Raw genomic sequence first — 12942 nt, forward strand, 5'->3', positions numbered from 1 at the left:
AAAGAATCGTCACACCCACGAGGGACGAGGTCACGCATTAGCCTCGCGCTTTTTCGACCCCCTCACACTTCCACATATTTGTGAACTGCTTGGATAAGTAAAATCCAAACAAAGCATCACTAGCAACCTAAACAGTTGAAGTAAAAGTACTTATTGCCTAAGAAGCAATAAAACAGGGTTGTTTATGTTAAGGAGTTCTTCACTGAACTTGGGTAGATCACATGTCTGCTGACTTGATGGTTCTTCATTGCAAAATGCGTAGAATCACTAATGTAGCAAGAAAGACTAGATAACAAAATAAACATACTCAAAAGCTCTTATCATCATATCTCGAAGAACATTCGATGAAAAGGATATTAAGATTGGCAAAGCATGATAACTAAACCTATGCAACAAGTGAGAAACAACACTCACATTGTAGCACTGGGAATCAAGCATAGCTTTGAATTCCATGAACTGTTTTAAAGATGGGTTTGAGGCCCATGGTTGTAAAACGTTAGGGTTGAACATTTATCATATATGAAATGTATTTTCATATTCCATTTAATCTTGGTTTAGTATTAAATGATGAGTCCCTTCAATTTGACGATATATTCAAGATAGACTGTCAGGACCAGTCCTGTGACTAAGAAATGTCTATCAAGTGAACTTGAATGTCAAAAGTTGAAAAAAGGTCCCTGGTCGGAGTTTTCTATAAAGATGGACGCATAGAAAACGTTAGATGACTAGAATGCAAGATGACTAGTAGGTCTGTTTCTTGAACTATGTGGACATGGAAATGTCGTAATCATTTGCATAGATACTTACTGTTAGGTTATGATACATATGACAATTCATAAATCATGCGGAAAAAACCATAAACCCAGGAAAACATATTATTTACACATAATCATTTAGCATAGATTAGATGCATACTCTTTGTTGCGTGCCTTCCTTAGCTGCGCCCGAACCGAACAAGAACAAGTCTTTAGGACTCCAAGTGTCGTCCCTCCGTAGATAGTCCACAGCACGTCCGGATCCGCCTTAAGATTGACCAACTAGAATCGCCCTTAAGGTACTATTATTTTCGGCACTTTATAGGCAAATGTGTGACTGAATTTTTTCTCTCAAAAACTCACTTTGAATACTTTGAAACTTGTGTTATAAATTGTGAGCCCTAGCCTCATATTTATAGCGGTATGGAAAGGGAATCGAAATCCTATTCAGATACAAATTAATTAAACCTAGAATCCTACAAGAACTCTAATTTAATTAATTTATCAAATAGAATTAGGAATTTAATCATTAACCGAACTCTGCATGTTTTAGGAAACGTGCACGAACACAAACACTTGCACACACACGCACGGCAGCCACGATGGGCCCCATGTGTGCGCGCGAGCAGCAGCCCACTCAGCGCCCGCGCGCGCTGCGCGCTGCGCGTGCTGTGCTCGCTGTGCGCGCTGCGCGTGCTGTGCGCGCTGCGCGTGCTGTGCGCGCTGTGCGCGCTGCGCGCTGCGCGCAGCCTGCTGGGCCTGGCCTTGCGCTGGGCCTGGCGTTGCTGTTTGTGCGGCGCGCTTGGCTTGCTGGGCAATGGCCTGGCTTCGTGCTGGGCCTCGTCCGGCAGGCCTCGTCCGATGCTTATTCGTACGATGCGCTTCCGATTAAATTTTCCGATTCCGGAATTCATTTCCGATACGAACAATATTTAATATTTCCGATTCCGGAATTAATTTCCGTTTCGAACAAATATTTAATATTTCCGTTTCCGGAATTATTTTCCGATTCCGGTAATATTTCCGATTCTGACAATATTTCCGTTTCCGGCAATATTTCCGATTCTGGCAATATTTCCATTTCCGATAATATTTTCCGACACGTACCATGTTTCCGTTTCCGGCAATCATCTACGACTTGGATAATATTTATATTTCCGATACGATCCATATTTCCGTTTCCGGCAATATCATCGTTTCCGGAGTATTCATTCCTTGCCTGTGACGATCTTAGCTCCCACTGAAACCAAGATCCGTCGGTTCCGAATATTCATAGATGGAGTATTTAATGCTATTAAATACTTGATCCGTTTACGTACTATTTGTGTGACCCTACGGGTTCAGTCAAGAGTAAGCTGTGGATTAATATCATTAATTCCACTTGAACTGAAGCGGCCTCTAGCTAGGCATTCAGCTCACTTGATCTCACTGAATTATTAACTTGTTAATTAATACTGAACCGCATTTATTAGACTTAACATAGAATGCATACTTGGACCAAGGGCATTATTTCCTTCAGTCTCCCACTTGTCCTTAGGGACAAGTGTGCATTTCCTAATTCCTTTGTCGCTCGATGCTTGCTCTTGAACATAAGGTAAGAGTTGTCATCCTTATTATGTCCAGAGGTGTTCCTCGGTTTCAGAGTTCAACTGATCAAATAGACAGATAATCATAGCCTATGATTCATCCGAGCACGGCCATGCATTTCACAGTTTCTAGCTCTCCGAGTGGCCTTGTACAACTTTTAAGCATCTCATCCCGATTTATGGGAGGACAATCCCAATCTTGCGATCTTGAGATTAGACTTCGTTTGATAGGTGATTACCTGAGCGTTGCCTTTATAGCCTCCTTTTACGGTGCGACGGTTGGTCAACGTCAAAGCAACCAGTTCTCAAACAAGTAATCTCAAATCACTCAGGTATTGAGGATTTAGTGTCTAATAATTTAATGAAATTTACTTATGACAGACTTTCATCTCTTACAGTAAAGTTTCATAGGTCTCGTCCGATACTAGTCTTCCCAAAGTAAGTATCTATGCAAATGATTATGACATTGCCATGTCCACATAGTTCAAGAAACAGAACTACTAGTCATCTTGCATTTTAATCGTCTAACGTTTTCTATGCGTCCAATTTTATAGAAAACTCCGATTAGGGACCATTTTCAACCTTTGACATTCAAGTTCACTTGATAGACATTTCTTAGTCACGGGACTGGTCCTGACAGTCTATCTTGAATATATCGTCAAATTGAAGGGACTCATCATTTAATAAACCACAAATTAAATGGAAAAATGAATTCTTTTCATTTATTGTGAATGATTAACCAATAATGTTTTACAAAGATTTAAACTCTAAAACTTTAAAACATTAAACAGAGACATCAAAGCCATTCTCCAATATGCTTGATTCCCATAGCTGCAGTGTGCGAGTTGTGCTTCGCCTGCGGCAGAGGTTTAGTTAATGGATCTGATATGTTGTCATCAGTTCCAATTTTGCTTATCTCGACTTCTTTTCTTTCAACGAACTCTCGTAGAAGGTGAAATCTACGAAGTACATGCTTGACTCTCTGGTGGTGTCTAGGCTCTTTTGCCTGTGCAATAGCTCCGTTATTATCACAATACAGGGCTATTGGTCCTTTAATGGAGGGGACTACACCAAGTTCTCCTATGAACTTCCTTAGCCATATAGCTTCCTTTGCTGCTTCATGTGCAGCAATGTACTCCGCTTCAGTTGTAGAATCCGCAATGGTGCTTTGCTTAGCACTTTTCCAGCTTACTGCTCCTCCGTTGAGGCAGAAGACAAACCCAGACTGTGATCTGAAATCATCTTTGTCGGTTTGGAAACTTGCGTCCGTATAGCCTTTAACAATTAATTCATCATCTCCACCATAGACCAGGAAGTCATCTTTGTGCCTTTTCAGGTACTTCAGAATGTTCTTGGCAGCAGTCCAATGCGCCTCTCCTGGGTCTGACTGGTATCTGCTCGTAGCACTGAGTGCGTACGCAACATCCGGGCGTGTACATATCATAGCATACATTATTGAACCAATCAATGATGCATATGGAATCCCATTCATTCGTCTACGCTCATCAAGTGTTTTTGGGCACTGAGTCTTGCTTAGAGTCATTCCATGAGACATGGGTAGGTAGCCTCGCTTGGAGTCCGCCATCTTGAACCTATCAAGCACCTTATTGATATAAGTGCTTTGACTAAGTCCAATCATCTTTTTAGATCTATCTCTGTAAATCTTGATGCCCAATATGTACTGTGCTTCTCCTAGATCCTTCATCGAAAAACATTTCCCAAGCCAAATCTTGACAGAGTTCAACATAGGAATGTCATTTCCGATAAGCAATATGTCGTCGACATATAATACTAGGAAAGCAATTTTGCTCCCACTGACCTTCTTGTATACACAAGATTCGTCCGCGTTCTTGATGAAACCAAAGTCACTGACTGCTTCATCAAAACGTATATTCCAGCTCCTGGATGCCTGCTTCAATCCGTAGATTGACTTCTTTAGCTTGCATACCTTTTTAGCATTCTTTGGATCCTCAAAACCTTCAGGCTGTGTCATAAACACAGTTTCTGTTAAAACGCCGTTTAAGAAAGCAGTTTTGACATCCATCTGCCATATTTCGTAATCGTAATATGCAGCGATTGCTAACATTATTCGAATAGACTTTAGCATTGCAACTGGTGAAAAGGTTTCATCGTAATCCACACCGTGGACTTGCCTGTAACCTTTTGCAACCAATCTAGCTTTGAAAACTTCAAGTTTCCCATCCTTGTCCTTTTTCAGTTTGAAAACCCATTTGCTTCCAATGGCTTGGTAGCCATCTAGCAAATCGACCAAATCCCATACTTGGTTTTCAGACATGGAGTCTAATTCAGATTGCATGGCTTCTTGCCATTGCTTGGAGCTAGGGCTCGTCATAGCTTGCTTGTAAGTCGCAGGTTCATCACTTTCAAGTAATAGAACGTCATAGCTCTCGTTCGTCAAAATACCTAAGTATCTTTCCGGTTGAGATCTATATCTTTGCGATCTACGCGGGGTAACATTTCTAGATTGACCATGATTCTCACCAGATTCTTCTAAAGATCTCTGAGTTTCATCCTGAATGTCATCCTGAGCATTCTCTAGAGTTTGTTGTTCGACTCGAATTTCTTCGAGGTCTACTTTTCTCCCACTTGTCATTTTGGAAATGTGATCCTTCTCCAAAAAGACACCATCTCGAGCAACAAACACTTTGTTCTCAGATGTATTGTAGAAGTAATACCCCTTTGTTTCCTTTGGATAGCCCACAAGGATACATTTGTCAGATTTTGGATGAAGTTTGTCTGAAATTAATCGTTTGACGTATACTTCACATCCCCAAATCTTAAGAAAAGACACATTTGGAGGCTTTCCAAACCATAATTCGTATGGAGTCTTTTCGACAGCTTTAGACGGAGCTCTATTTATAGTGAGTGCAGCTGTATTTAGTGCATGTCCCCAAAATTCTAATGGAAGTTCGGCCTGACCCATCATTGACCTGACCATGTCTAGCAAGGTTCTGTTCCTCCGTTCTGACACACCGTTCCATTGTGGTGTTCCAGGAGGAGTCAATTATGATAGAATTCCACATTCTTTCAGATGGTCATCAAATTCATAGCTCAGATATTCACCGCCTCTATCAGACCGCAGTGCCTTAATCTTCTTGCCTAATTGATTCTCTACTTCACTCTGAAATTCCTTGAATTTGTCAAAGGATTCAGACTTATGCTTCATTAGGTAGACATAACCATACCTACTGAAGTCATCAGTGAAAGTGATAAAGTAGCTGAAACCACCTCTAGTATTTGTACTCATTGGTCCACATACATCTGTATGGATTAAACCCAATAGTTCATTTGCTCTTTCTCCAACTTTAGAGAAAGGTTGCTTCGTCATTTTGCCAAGTAAACATGATTCGCATTTACCATAATCCTCTAAGTCAAATGGTTCTAGAATTCCTTCCCTTTGAAGTCTTTCTAAGCGTTTCAAGTTTATATGGCCTAATCGACAATGCCACAGATAGGTGAGATCTGAATCATCCTTTTTGGCCTTTTTGGTATTTATGTTATATACTTGTTTGTCGTGATCTAATAAATAAAGTCCATTGACTAATCTAGCAGATCCATAAAACATCTCTTTAAAATAAAACGAACAACTATTGTCTTTTATTATAAAGGAAAATCCCTTAGCATCTAAGCAAGAAACTGAAATGATGTTTTTAGTAAGACTTGGAACATGGAAACATTCTTCCAGTTCCAAAACTAGCCCGGAGGGCAACGACAAATAGTAAGTTCCTACAGCTAATGCAGCAATCCGTGCTCCATTTCCCACTCGTAGGTCGACTTCACCCTTGCTTAACTTTCTACTTCTTCTTAGTCCCTGTGGATTGGAACATAAGTGTGAGCCACAACCTGTATCTAATACCCAAGAAGTTGAATTAGCAAGTATACAGTCTATAACGAAAATACCTGAAGATGGAACGACTGTTCCGTTCTTCTGATCTTCCTTTAGCTTTGGACATTCTCTTTTGTAATGGCCTATTCCATCACAATAAAGACAGCTTGATGTGGACTTGTCCTGCTTTGATTTAGCATTGCCCTTGGACTTTCCACCTTTCTTGAATGGTCTCTTTCTAGCCTTGAGTAAATCTTTGGCTTCACAGTCCAGTACTATTTCAGCCTTTCTGACAGGGTGAATAAATTCTGCAACTGTTTCTTCTCTTGGTTCACTTAGGTATAGTTGCTTGAAGCGACCAAACCCACTGTGTAGTGAATTGAGCAAGACAGAGACTGCCATCCTTTCGCTTATTGGTGTTCCTAGTAGACTTAGGCGATCAAAATATGAACACATAAGATCCACATGGAACCTCAGTGGGACGCCTACCCTTTGTTTAGTGCGAAGGAGCTGAACATGTGTTTCTTGGACCTCCATCCTATAACACCTGTTGGGAGAACTAACCTTTAGACCAGACATTGATGAAAATCAACTCATGGACGTTCAGGTCCCTGTCCTCCGTACTTCCACGACAGATATCCCTCAGATTCTTGATGAGCGTAAAAGGTTCATAGGCTACAAACCTTCTAGCCCAATCATCAGGGATATTGTTCAGCATGAGACTCATAACCTTTTTGAGATCCGCATCCCAGGCGTAAAATCTCTCAGGGGTCATGTCTCTGGCATAGTAGCTTGGCATGGGATGTGACAGTACATACTCAAGTCCATTGAGTTTGACTATTTCAACTAGCTTAGCTTCCCATTCAAGAAAATTTGTCAGGTTCAGCTTGACCATAAGCTCAGAACCCATGATGATGTTTTGATTGTTGTTTGCCATATTAAAAACTACAATTGAAAAGAATAAACAAATAAATAACCATTCACAGTTTCTCTTAATAAACTTAAATTCTAGCATACATGCATAATTCAATGTTTATTAAGCATTTTATTCAAATTATGTGTTCCGGCAGGTGTGAATAAAATGATTCCAAGATCCTAAAATCATTGAAGAACTAAGCACAGTTTGTCGACTTAATCCTAGAACATCTTAGGTAAGCAAAAGCCTTTTGCTAATAGTCTAGAAACTATTCTTGGTTGATAGGTACGTCTAAGAACTTATTAGGTAAACCTATCGAATTTGCCACGACATAAAAGGACTCCTTACTTATATCGTTGAGTTTCACCAAAACTAACATGTACTCACAATTATTTGTGTACCTTGCCCCTTTAGGACCAATAAGTAACACCTCGCTGAGCGAAAACTATTACTAGATTGATGTAAAGGATATCCAAGCAAGTGTATATTTTGGCATGGCACCTTTTAACTCAATTTTTTAAGTTTGGAACTTAAGGCTCTTACTATGTTGGTTAGATTTTAAGTGAACTAAAATCCTTAATCATGCAACATAATCAAGCTTTTGATCTCATGCATTTTAAGACATATTTAAAGCAATAAATAACTTAAAACATGCATAAGATATTTGTGATCTAGTATGGCCCGACTTCATCTTGAAGCTTTGACTTCAAAGTCCGTCTTGAAAATCTCCGTGGGAGGCACCATTTTCTTCAAATAGGATAAGCTATAACTAGTTACAACTATTTGATGGTTCGCAGACCATATTTGAATTGAAAAATAACTTTGGTACTTTAGACCAATTACATTCAAATTAATGGTACGCAGACCATATTTTCTATCCTATTTGGGCCATACTAGTCACTTCATAACCTGCAAAACAGTACATATACAATATATACCATTCACCCATTCATTATCATGAATGGCCCACATAGCTGGTTAGTAAAACACATTATGCATCACGTAAACATTTGCAGCAATTAATCAAGGGCACCAATAATCTACCAATTATTCAGTCCTTATTAATTCTAATCAAGTTGTTTTAACCTTAAGGATTTGTAGACCTAATCAAGAGTTTATGACTAAAAAGCGCTCCCACTTAAACCAATAAATTCATATGCTTTACCAATTTTAAACATAAAAATGTATTTCTAGTCTAACCGGAAACATACAAATTTAATTAAAATTTAAAGCTCATATAAATTTATAATTGAATCCAAAAAGTTTAATTTAATTTCAGTCGCATTTAAATTAATTCATGATTTTAATTTTAGTAAAATAATTAGAATAAATAACATTTATTATAATTATAATATTCAAAATCAAAATCCAAGAAAATAATTTAAATTATTAATTTTAAAATTAATTAAAATTACGTGAACTGAAATTTTCAAATTAAACATTCAAAACGATCTAATCGTAACGCAAACACCCTACGCGTTGCACGCCCATGGGCCGCACGCACACAGCCATTGCTGGCCATGCGCGCGCAGCCCATGCGCTCGTCGCATAGCTGCTGCATCCCTATCGCAAGCCTCCGCACGCATTGGTGCTCGCTGCGCGCGATGTCGCTCATCGCACGCGAGCTGTCGCTCGCAGTGCGCGCGCGACATCGCTCGCTGGGCGCGCGACATCGCTCGCTGGGCGCGCGAGCCATCGCTCGCTGGGCGCGCGACATCGCTCGCTGGGCGGGCGACATCGCTCGCTGGGCGGGCGACATCGCTCGCTGTGCGCGCGAGCAATGCTAGGCGCAGCGCTCGTGGCACGCGAGCTTGCGCTCGCTGCGCGCGAGGCTGCGCGCTCTTGTGCGAGGCAGCGCGCGTTGTGGCGCAGCTCGCTTGCTGCCCACACGCGACTGCCTTGGCTCGCCCTACGCCCATGCCCATTCGTCCATTGGTCGTGGCACACGACACAAGGCAGGGCTTCTGCCTTGTGCTCGTGCACTACGCCCTTGCTCATTGCATTCGTGCCGCACGGGCGACGAGCTCCCTTGCTCGTCGTCGCATGCCCGCATTATACAACACCCCTTAAGGGTAACACGAAGCGTCCATTGCTTCGTGCGTGCAAGTTATATGAACGAATCGCATAAAAATTTAAAATTTATATTTAAAATTAATGACAAATTAATAAATAATATTAATTTCATAATTTTAGGGCGAAAAATCGAAAATTTATTATCCAATTGATTTCCGATTGTTATGGATTCAAGTCTAGGTCATAAAAATTTAAAATTTATCGTAAATTTACAATTTTTATGGTGGTTTTTAATCATAGGTTTCTAATTAAATTACAATTAATTATGAAAATCAAATTAATTCTAAATTATTCTAATTTTCAACAAATTAATCATAATTACAAATTAGATTGCATAATTAACAAGATTAGGCATTCAAACTTGTTAAACATATGCAGTAGGTCAATCAAAAAATCAAGATTTATCAACAAGAATCGCAAATATTTAATTTAACATCTTAAATTTACGAAATTTTGCATTCGAAAAACTAAAACCTTCGAAAAGTCATAGTTAGGCTTCGAATTTGAGAATTCTGGGTTCGGTAGAAAAATACTCTTTTTGTCAAAATTTTAGAATGCCTTTTACATGCGGAATTCACACAAAAATCACTCAATTCGGATGAGTAACGAAGAAATTGCCGAAAAACTGCGTACGTATAATTAAATAAACGCAATTTGCAATTAATTAACAATTACGAAAATTAATCACCCCTTTTAATTCTTGCAAATTTGTAATATTTAACCATGTTCATGCAATTTAGATTATGAAAATAATAAGGGGCTCGTGATACCACTGTTAGGTTATGATACATATGACAATTCATAAATCATGCGGAAAAAACCATAAACCCAGGAAAACATATTATTTACACATAATCATTTAGCATAGATTAGATGCATACTCTTTGTTGCGTGCCTTCCTTAGCTGCGCCCGAACCGAACAAGAACAAGTCTTTAGGACTCCAAGTGTCGTCCCTCCGTAGATAGTCCACAGCACGTCCGGATCCGCCTTAAGATTGACCAACTAGAATCGCCCTTAAGGTACTATTATTTTCGGCACTTTATAGGCAAATGTGTGACTGAATTTTTTCTCTCAAAAACTCACTTTGAATACTTTGAAACTTGTGTTATAAATTGTGAGCCCTAGCCTCATATTTATAGCGGTATGGAAAGGGAATCGAAATCCTATTCAGATACAAATTAATTAAACCTAGAATCCTACAAGAACTCTAATTTAATTAATTTATCAAATAGAATTAGGAATTTAATCATTAACCGAACTCTGCATGTTTTAGGAAACGTGCACGAACACAAACACTTGCACACACACGCACGGCAGCCACGATGGGCCCCATGCGTGCGCGCGAGCAGCAGCCCACTCAGCGCCCGCGCGCGCTGCGCGTGCTGTGCGCGCTGTGCGCGCTGCGCGCTGCGCGCAGCCTGCTGGGCCTGGCCTTGCGATGGGCCTGGCGTTGCTGTTTGTGCGGCGCGCTTGGCTTGCTGGGCGATGGCCTGGCTTCGTGCTGGGCCTCGTCCGGCAGGCCTCGTCCGATGCTTATTCGTACGATGCGCTTCCGATTAAATTTTCCGATTCCGGAATTCATTTCCGATACGAACAATATTTAATATTTCCGATTCCGGAATTAATTTCCGTTTCGAACAAATATTTAATATTTCCGTTTCCGGAATTATTTTCCGATTCCGGTAATATTTCCGATTCTGACAATATTTCCGTTTCCGGCAATATTTCTGATTCTGGCAATATTTCCATTTCCGATAATATTTTCCGACACGTACCATGTTTCCGTTTCCGGCAATCATCTACGACTTGGATAATATTTATATTTCCGATACGATCCATATTTCCGTTTCCGGCAATATCATCGTTTCCGGAGTATTCATTCCTTGCCTGTGACGATCTTAGCTCCCACTGAAACCAAGATCCGTCGGTTCCGAATATTCATAGATGGAGTATTTAATGCTATTAAATACTTGATCCGTTTACGTACTATTTGTGTGACCCTACGGGTTCAGTCAAGAGTAAGCTGTGGATTAATATCATTAATTCCACTTGAACTGAAGCGGCCTCTAGCTAGGCATTCAGCTCACTTGATCTCACTGAATTATTAACTTGTTAATTAATACTGAACCGCATTTATTAGACTTAACATAGAATGCATACTTGGACCAAGGGCATTATTTCCTTCACTTACTTTGGGAAGACTAGTATCGGACAGACCTATGAAACTTTACTGTAAGAGATGAAAATCTGTCATAAGTAAATTTCATTAAAATTATTAGACACTAAATCCTCAATACCTGAGTGATTTAAGATTACTTGTTTGAGAACTGGTTACTTTGACGTTGACCAACCGTCGCACCGTAAAAGGAGGCTATAAAGGCAACGCTCAGGTAATCACCTATCAAACGAAGTCTAATCTCAAGATCGCAAGATTGGGATTGTCCTCACATAAATCGGGATGAGATGCTTAAAAGTTGTACAAGGCCACTCGGAGAGCTAGACACTGTAAAATGCATGGCCGTGCTCAGATGAATCATAGGTTATGATTATCTGTTTATTTGATCAGTTGAACTCTGAAACCGAGAAACACCTCTGGACGTAATAAGGATGACAACTCTTACCTTATGTTCAAGAGCAAGCATCGAGCGACAAAGGAATTAGGAAATGCACACTTGTCCCTAAGGACAAGTGGGAGACTGAAGGAAATAATGCCCTTGGTCCAAGTATGCATATAATGTTAAGTCTTATAAATGCGGTTCAGTATTAATTAACAACTTAATAATTCAGTGAGATCAAGTGAGCTGAATGCCTAGCTAGAGGCCGCTTCAGTTCAAGTGGAATTAATGATATTAATCCACAGCTTACTCTTGACTGAACCCGTAGGGTCACACAAATAGTACGTAAACAGATCAAGTATTTAATGGCATTAAATACTCCATCTATGGATATTCGGAATCGACGGATCTTGGTTTCAGTGGGAGCTGAGATCGTCATAAGCAAGAAATGAATACTCCGGAAACAATGATATTGCCGGAAACGGAAATATGGATCGTATCGGAAATATAAATATTATCCAAGTCGTAGATGTTGCCGGAAACGGAAACATGGTACGTATCGGAAATATTATTGGAAATGGAAATATTACCGGAATCGGAAATATTGTCGGAAACGGAAATATTGTCAGAATCGGAAATATTATCGAAATCGGAAAATAATTCCGGAAACGGAAATAATAAATATTTGTTCGAAACGGAAATTAATTCCGAAATCGGAAATATTAAATATTGTTCGTATCAGAAATGAATTCCGGAATCGAGAATTTAATCGGAAGCGTATCGTACGAATTAGCATCGGACGAGGCCTGCCAGACGAAGGCCCAGCACGAAGTCGGGCCATCGCCCAGCAAAGCCACACGCATCACACACAGCCAAGCCTCGCCAGGCCCAGCGCAAGGCCAGGCCCAGTAAGGCCGCGGAGCAATCAAGTGGGCTACGACATTGGGCTCCGAGCGAGTGCAGACTCGCGTGGGCCGTAAGGCTTGCGCGGGTGGTGCTCGTGCTCGTACTCGTGTACGGTTGTGTGCAATACAAATCCTAAGGCTCTTAGAATTTGTTCTATGATTAAATCCTAAATCTAAAAGGATAAATTAATTGATTTAGAGTTCTACTAGGATTCTAAGTTAATTAATTCGTATCCTAGTAGGATTATAATTCCTTTACATAAACTCTATAAATAGGTGCCTAGGGTCACATATTTACATCGAG

Source organism: Spinacia oleracea, chromosome 1 (assembly GCF_020520425.1).
Source record: "Spinacia oleracea cultivar Varoflay chromosome 1, BTI_SOV_V1, whole genome shotgun sequence".
In the NCBI taxonomy this organism is placed as follows: domain Eukaryota; kingdom Viridiplantae; phylum Streptophyta; class Magnoliopsida; order Caryophyllales; family Amaranthaceae; genus Spinacia; species Spinacia oleracea.